Source organism: Nicotiana sylvestris, chromosome 10, assembly GCF_000393655.2.
Source record: "Nicotiana sylvestris chromosome 10, ASM39365v2, whole genome shotgun sequence".
NCBI lineage: Eukaryota > Viridiplantae > Streptophyta > Magnoliopsida > Solanales > Solanaceae > Nicotiana > Nicotiana sylvestris.
Window position 1 is genome coordinate 58,112,266 of NC_091066.1, and position 9,180 is coordinate 58,121,445.

Here is a 9,180-nt window from a genome sequence, read left to right on the forward strand (position 1 = left end):
AGATTTCTTTACAGTTGTGATCCTTTGTGTGGGAATCCATAGTGTTGACAATACCTCGCCCTATTTGTTTTATATATATTGAACTTCAAATTTCAACAATTTTTACATTTTTAACTCAATTTATTTCTTAGCTAAATTTTTCTTAAACCGTTTGGGGTTGTACTTTACTTAAAAAGAAATTTCTTCTATGTTTTGATTTATTAATTTCTCATATTAAAGGTAATAATTCATTTGATATTTCACTTTAATTGAAAAGGGTATTTTCGTTATCAAATAATTTCAAAAAATAACTTCATCTTTTCTTGTTGATTTCCTATTTGGGTTGGGAGCTGTACTCTACTTTATGTTAAGTGAATGAGACTCCTTGAACATTCTTAATTGTATTGGGTTATGGAACCTATGAACTGAGTAATATGAGGATATTGTTGTGCAATATGAGACGGGATTATGCGGGCACGAGGTGCCGTGAAAATATAAAAGTGGGCTAAGACCTATATTATTTATGATTATGAAATGAGATGTCACAAGGTGACCTTTACTCGAAAGAATTATATTCGAAGGATGATTACTTGGAAGATACTTATTTGAAGGAGATATGTTCGAAATATATTTATTGAAAAGCATATTATCTTAGAGATTATTACTTGAGTAATTTAGAGGCGAAAGATTTATATTTGAACGACTCAATTAATTGATTGCACTTGTATTTATTATTTGTTAAGAAGCATTTATGGTGTTCTTGTTGCCTGGTATTTTTATCACTGGTTGATCGTTGTTGCCATCATTGTTATCTGCTTCCTATTATTTTGTATGCTATATTGTAAAGGTTTATTTGGTAGTCTGGTCCTAGCCTCGTCACTACTTCGCCGAGGTTAGGCTAGGCACTTACCAGCACGTGGGGTCGGTTGTGCTGATACTACACTTTTGTACATTTTGTGTACAGATCCAGGTATTTGATCGATAATAGTTGTTCGTTGCGGTGGAGACTCAAGGTAAATCTGCTGCAGTGTTCGCGGTCCTCGGAGTCACCTTCAATGTACTTATTTCCATATGTTCCTTTTGTTTGGAACAGTGATGTATTTATTTTGTATAACTACTCTTAGAAAAACTTATGACTTGTACTACCGGTTTTGAGAATTGTAAATTATTTAGAGAAATTTCATTTGAAGTTGATAAATATCTATGTTATTTCAGTAAATGTTAGGCTTACCTAGTTTAGAGACTAGGTTCCATCATGACTCATTCGGAGGGATTTTTGGGTCGTGACAAGTTGGTATCAGAGCTCTAGGTTCATAGGTGCTACAAGTCATAAGCAAGTTTAGTAGAGTCTTGCTGATCGGTACGGAGACGTCTGTACTTATCTTTGAGAGGCTACAGAACTATTAGGATAACCTCACTTCTTTCATTCCTTATTGTGCGATGTTCATTCAACTTGAATCATATAACTTATGTTGTTTTGCACCCACTCGTGTATGAAATTGCGCACTTGGTAATAGCTATGCGCCAATGGTCAGTGGTACCACAGAGGGTTTATAAGGGAGCCAGGATTGCTCAATCATTGTTACCACGTGGTTCCAAGATTGAAGATGCGGAAGTACTGAGAGATCACCTAGTGAATCATGTAGGGGTGCATTGGGCCCTAGTCTCTGGTTGACTTATATGAGTTGTGAAGGTTAACATTATGGATTATCGGATGTTGTGACCTATGGCTTCGTGCCAAGTGAGGGAAGTCCACTATCAACGATCAAATTGCGGGGTCATGTGTTATACCAATTTTGGCCTGAGATGTTTTTATGTGGTATTGAAAGGTTTTCGAAAACATGTATATGATCAAGAGCTGAGATTTGAATGGGATGATGGTGAGACTTGAGATATTCCTGCATCCTTAATAATTCTACATTTCAGTATCAGCGGGGTCATGGAAACACATTCAGTATACTCGTAGTGCTTAAGTTAATCACAAAACTCGCGAGGGGCAGTCATCTTTTAATGTACTAGTGGCATGGAATTTCCTGCAATGGTTACTTAAGTTATCCAGTACGAACTCATTATGAGTAGTCGAACTGCGGATGGGTTGTTATGAATATGGTGATACTAGGAAAATCTTAAGAAATTGTCCTAGACTTGGGAGAAAGCTGTTCCATCAGAGCACGCGTGCCATGTACTCCATTACAGTTACTACTCTACTTACACTACCAATTAGGGGTGGAGGAAAAGCGGGTAGATGGCGCCTAAGAGGTGGAGGCCCGACCCATTGATATATTTGCTATGGTATAGCTGAGGTTGCTACACTAGATGGAGTCATTACAAGTACGATCTCGAGTTATTATAAAGTAACAATTTCATTAACTTTGATTCGGTTCTGAATATCGAGGCAAGTCCTCCTAATATGCTCCGCTCATGAGTGAGCATCGTAATCCTAAAATTTACGTATGTGAATACTTCTGTTGGGAGATTATATGGAGATAACTATGTCTATTATTATGTGTTGGTCACTAAAAATAGTTGTGAGCCCAAAAGTGACTTTTGTTAATCATTTTGGTGAGTTTGATGTAATTTCTAAATAATTAATTTCAATTGTGAATTACATGCCCTTCCGGTATGAGGGTTCATTATATGTGTGATTTTGTTTGACGGAAATTATTTGAAAGAAGGAAGAAAGGAAATGGAAAATTTTAGTTGGCACAATGTGCAAAATACTTGTGATTCAGAGTTGAGGACGAGATCCTCACATTTTTATATGATATGAAATATTTAAACCGGGCTACAAGCTGCGGTAGGTGTTATATAAGGACGAGGTCCTTGTGGTGAGAAATTTATGTGTTTAAATTCTCCCTTGTGAAATTAAAAATTTGTTCTATAGTACTTATAGGGAGTCATGCCTATGAGGCTTATTTGAAATTTCTTGTATGAATATCTTTGTGCATAATTTACCAAATTGTATTGCAATTATTGAGTTTTAGCCTACATGATGAGTGCCTAGGTGGCATTAAATGTGACTTGTTAATCTGGGTAAGTTATTATGAGGTCTTCATGCCTCGTTGTTAGTAAATGCAGGTTTAAAACAAGATTTAGTTGACATGGGGTTAATTGGCGATTTTGTAATCGATTATGAACAATTATTAAGACCAGAGATGTGGTTATGGTCATACATATGACGTGGTTCTTGTCAAGATATCATTCTGATAATGTCGTGCTTCTATGTGGAGATTAGTATTATTGATATATACATTGTGGTGCATATTGAGTAGTGGGTGTATTGTTAGGAGTTGTTTTGGTGTTACTCTGACAAGTGGATAGTCCCAATTGCAGGGGAGACTCTACCGAAATTTCTGAAAAATTTGGGAGTTAGAAAATTTTGGTATTTTAAGATGTGCAAAGAAAGAATTAAGTTACGTTATGTGTTTGACGGCGGACTCTACTTCTCATTGAGGATGAATAACCCTAAGTGGGGAAAATGTACACCACGGAAAATCTCAAAGTATTTAAGCGCTATTAAAAGTTCATGTGTGCATAGGCACGGGTTGCTATATACAATCGAGACTAATACCGTGTGTTGATGTGAAAATTGGACCACTTTGAAAATGTTCGGAGTGTAAGAAATTTGTTCTTAAAGTTTACAAATATGGGTAAAGGAAATAATCTCAATTGAAATGGTGATGTCGAACTTATTTCGAATGTAGTAATATGGGATCAACCACGAGTATATGTGTAAAATTAGAAACATCAAATTTGAAACATCAAAATAATCTTAGTACATTCGAGGATGAACGCTTGTTTAAGAGGTGGCGAATGTAACGACCTGACAGGTCGTTTTGAATAAGTACAACCTCGTTTCCTATATACTGCTAAATTCATTCTTCACGGTTCTTGTGTAACTTGCTGGGGGAAATTGGTTCGGGTTCGGAAAGGTTTTAGAAAGGAATTGAGACTCTTAGTCTCCAAGAAGAGAGCTTAAGTTGAAATAAATTGACCAGAAGGTGAAATATGAGTAAACGAATCCGGAATGGATTTTTTATGATTCCAATAGCTCCGTATGGTGGTTTTGGATTTAGGAGCGTGCCTGGAAAATTATTTGGAAGTTGTAGTTTAATTAGGCTTGAAATGGCGTAAACGGGAAGTCCCAATTTGGAAGTTTGACCGAGGGGTTGACTTTTTGATATCGAGATCAAAATTTGACTCAAGAAGTTGGAATAGCTCCATTATGTCATTTATGACTTGTGTGCAAAATTTGGGATCATTCAGACTTGATTTGATAGATTTCGGCGTTGTTTATGGAGTTTGAAAGTTCCTTAGTCCTTAGGTTTGAATCCGAGGTGGATTTGGTGTTTTGGTTTTGTTTTGAGTAATTTGAAGGCTCGACTAAATTTTGATGATGTTATAGGATGTGTTGGTACATTTGGTTGAGGTCCCGGGGGCCTCGTGTGTGTTTCGAGTGAGTTTTGAGCGGGTCCGGACATTCCGGAACTTAGAAAATGGATGGGGGCAGAAGTTTTAGCTCTTGGCGAGGTGGATTTAGTGCTGGGCGCGGTGGTTTTAGTGTGGCCGCGGAAAATGGTTCGCGGTCCGCGGTCATGAAGAATCCGCAGGTCGTTGATCCAACTTTGGAAACTCATATCTTTTGATATACAAGAAATTATGAGAGGATTGAAAAACGAAAGTTGTAGATCATTGAATCTAGTTTTCAGAAACATATTATAATAGACATTTGGACTTCCGTAGCAAACGTTATAGCCAAAATACTAAAGCCTGTCACGGCAACTGAAAAACCTATGCGGCCGCAGTCGTTTTTGTGCGGACCGCACTGATTTTGTATGGACAACAGTCATTTTTGAGCCGTCTGCAGAGGTGGAAATCAATGGGGTACTCTATAAATACGGAGTTTTGCGTTTTATTTAAAATTTTGACCTAGGGAACTCAGATTTTGGTAATTTTTTGAAGGTTTTTCAAGAAATTCATCGGGGTAAGTGATTCTAACTCAGATTTGGCTAGAGTACATGAATCTATCATTGAATCTATCACTTAATTCGTGATTTGGGTGGAATTTGGGAAGAAAATTGTGAAATCTTTCAAAAATGTAAAATGATGATTTGAATGACCAAATGGTATCGAAATTGCATAATTTTTGTATGGGTGAACTCGAATCGGAATGGGTATTCGGTTTTTTAAATTTTTATCCAATTCCGAGATGTGGGACCGAGGGGCATTTTAGTCATTTTACCTAATTTCGCGTATTAGCATAGAATTTAATTGTAGAATGAGTTACTTGAAGTGTTATTTATGTTATGCAATTTAATTGGATAGATTTGGGCCATTTGAAGTCTGATATGCATGGTAAGAACGTGGTTTCAGATTGATTATTGAGCCGGATCGAGGTAAGTGTTTGGTCTAACCTTAGCTTGAGGGATTAGGAGTTGTGTCATAATTGTTATGTGTTTTTTGTCGAGTACGACGTATAGGCATGGTGACGAGTATCTATACGTTGGTGTCAAGCATGCCCGTGAGTCTTATACTTTGATTAATGTGACTCCTATTTGACTTAACTAAAGAGTTTTTCCTCTCCTATTGATATGTTATATTTTCATAACTACTTGACTCGTGTTGATTTCCCTTTTATTGACTTGTATATTGTGGGATCATTGCTACGTATTAGTTTTCCGGTTATTCAATTGTTTCCTTTATGCCAGTATTCTTTTTTATGGTTATTCCTTTGAGCTGGTTCTACCATTTTCTCCTGATTTACAGCCCTTGAGTTGATTTACTTGTCTTACCTTGTATTATTCTCATTTGTTGTTGTTATATGTATTGCGGCGATATTCGATCATTCGGTTTTGATGTAACTGTTGATTCTGTTGGTTGCGTTGTGTATTTATTTTGGGACTACAGATGTGAGATTCCGGTAGCTCCCCCTTGTTTGTTTACTTTGGGACTACGGGTTAGATTCCTGGGAGATCCCCCTGCACATTTACTTTAGGACTATGGGTTAGATTCCCGGGAGATCCCCCTGCGCATTTACTTTGGGACTATGGGTTAGATTCCCGGGAGATCCCCTTGCACATTTACTTTGGGACTATGGGTTAGACTCCCGGAAGATCCGACTGCACAGTTATATGGAACTACGGGAATGCACCCAGTAGATTCCCCCAGAACTTATACGGGTATTTATATTTGGGACTACGGATCAGAATTTTCGGTAGATACCCGCATTATGAGTTGTACTACGAGACTGTACCCGGGAGATCCACTGGAGATTTATATTTGGGGACTATAGGACGGTATCCTGGGAGATCCCCGGGTGTTATCTCTGTGCTGAGCTGTACTCCTTTCGCAATTTTTTTGTCTCCATTGTAATTGTTGTTATCAATTTAAGTATTTTAATGGTTTAGATTCCTTTACAGTTGTGATCCTTTGTGTGGGAATCCATAGTGTTGACAATACCTCGCCCTATTAGTTATATATATATTCAATACTTCAAATTTCAACAATTTTTACATTTTTAACTAAATTGATTTCTCAGCTAAATTTTCCTTAAACCGTTTGAGGTTGTAATTTACTTAAAAAGGATTTTTTTCTATGTTTTGATTTATTGATTTCTCGTATTAAAGGTAATAATTCATTCGATATTGTACTTTAATTGAAAAGGGTATTTTCTTTATCATATGATTTCTAAAAATAACTTCATCTTTTCTGGGTGATTTCCGGGTTGGGAGCTGTACTCTACTTTATGTTAAGTGAATGAGGCTCCTTGAACATTCTTATTGTATTGGGTTGTGGAACTTATGAACTGAGTAATATGAGGATATTGTTGTGCAATATAAGACAGAAATATGTGGGCACGAGGTGCCGGGAAAATATGAAAGTGAGCTGAGACCTATATTATTTATGATTATGAAATGAGGCGTCACAAGGTGACCTTTACTCGAAAGAATTATATTCGAAAGATGCTTACTTGGAAGATACTTATTTGAAGGAAATATATTCGAAATATATTTATTGAAAAGCATATTATTTTAGAGATTATTACTTGAAGGATTTGTAGGCGAAAGATTTATATTTGAACGACTCGATTAAATGATTGCACTTGTATTTACTATTTGTTGAGAAGCATTTATGGTGTTCTTGTTGCCTGTTATTTATATCACTGGTTGATCGTTGTTGCCATCATTGTTATCTGCTTCCTATTATTTTGTACACTATATTGTACATGTTTATTTGGTAGTCTGGTTCTAGCATCGTTAATACTTCGTCGAGGTTAGGCTAGGAAATTACCAGCATATGGGGTCGGTTGTGCTGATACTACACTTCTGTACATTTTGTGTGCAGATCCAGGTATTTGATCGGTAGTAGCTGTTCGTTGCGATGGAGACTCGAGGTAAACCTGCTGTAGCGTTCGCGGACCTCGGAGTCACCTTCAATTGTACTTAGTTCCATATGTTCCTGTTGTTCGGAACAGTGATATATTTATTTTGTATAACTACTCATAGAAAAACTTATGACTTGTACTACCGATTTTGGGAATTGTAAATTGTTTAGAGAAATTTCATTTGAAGTTGATAAATATCAATGTTATTTTAGTAAATGTTATACTTACCTAGTTTAGATACTAGGTGACATCACGACTCCTTCGGAGGGATTTTTGGGTCGTGACAACAGGATACATGGTAAATATTAAACGCAGAATCAATTAGAATCGATTTTTTTAGGGAAAATAATACATAAAGCAGGGGAGTTCCGTAAATTAACAGAGAATAAGAGAATATAATAATGCAAATGAAACTTAAAATAAGGGGATACAACATAGAATAAGGAAAATACCATACAAAGATCGATTAGAGTCAGATTTAGGGCAAAATAAAGTATAAATAAGGGAAACACGATGGGTTAAACAGAAATAAGGAAAATATCAGTCAAACACAAGAAAAGAAAGTGTATCAATCATAAATAAGTAAACAATAAGGGAAAATCTCAAATCCTAGTTGAGATTGACGCCTTAATCAGACCAGAAATACAAGGACCATTCAATATAACATGTATAGAGATGTACGATCGTACAGATCTTCATATAATCAAAGTAAATCGGCCCATTCTTGAGAGGTAGTTCTTGCTAAAAATAGGTCAAGAACTATGTGATGACAAAATCATGCATATAATGATAGAGTATTACGAAATAGACAAGCAGATCATGGATTGATTCCATGTTTGAGCCGAAATCAGAGAGGATTAAGGGTTACAACGGCTAGGGTTTGACAGAGAGAAGGGAGTTTGAGAGAGTTCAAATGTGGGTGAAGAGGGAATTGGGAATTAGAGTTTGGGGTTGGGTAATAAAAAGGGTAGGTTAATTGTAGGTCGTTGATCTTAGAGATCAACGGCCAGATTTTTAAAACGGGACTGGGGCGGGTTAAAGAAACGTGTACCTATCGGGTTTTTGGGTTAGAGGTCATTTGGTTTGGGATATGGTATTGGGCTGGTGTATTGGGTGATTTTGGGCCATTGTTTGGTCTGAAAATAGGTTTAGAATTAGGTTATTATTTAAATACCCAATATTTAACAAAAATATTTTAATAAATAGCAAAATATTATTTATGCACTAAAAACAATTAATAATAATTACTTAACATTATAGAAATATAAAAAGTTATTTTATGTATAAATAATGTAATTATACATTAATATGTGGTATTATTGTAAAAATGTGCAATTAGCCCTAAAAATGCAAATATAATTATGAAAAATGTAGTAAATTATTGAAAAACATTCATGTAGGTGTAAATGTTAAGCTTAGAGGATTAACACATCATAAAATAGTTTGAAAGATAATTACTGAATATTTATATAATAAAATGCAGAAATAAATTGATTTAAAGTCTTTTAAAATTATGAAAAATTATGAAAAATATTTGTATAGGCTTATAAGCTAAATGAAGATGCATATGTACTATTTTGGAAGTATATATATAAAATTAAAAATAACAAAATGAATGATAAACAATTCCATAAGAAAAATATATCCTTATAAATAACAACTTCAATCTCAATATATCATTAGCTTTCACAAGTATAACTTCAATAACTCATAGAGAAGGTATTTCCAAGAAATGACAACTTTCACTACAAGTGCATCACATAAACTTAATTACGAAAGAGATAGCATGGAATAGAAAGTACATCTAAATTCATAAG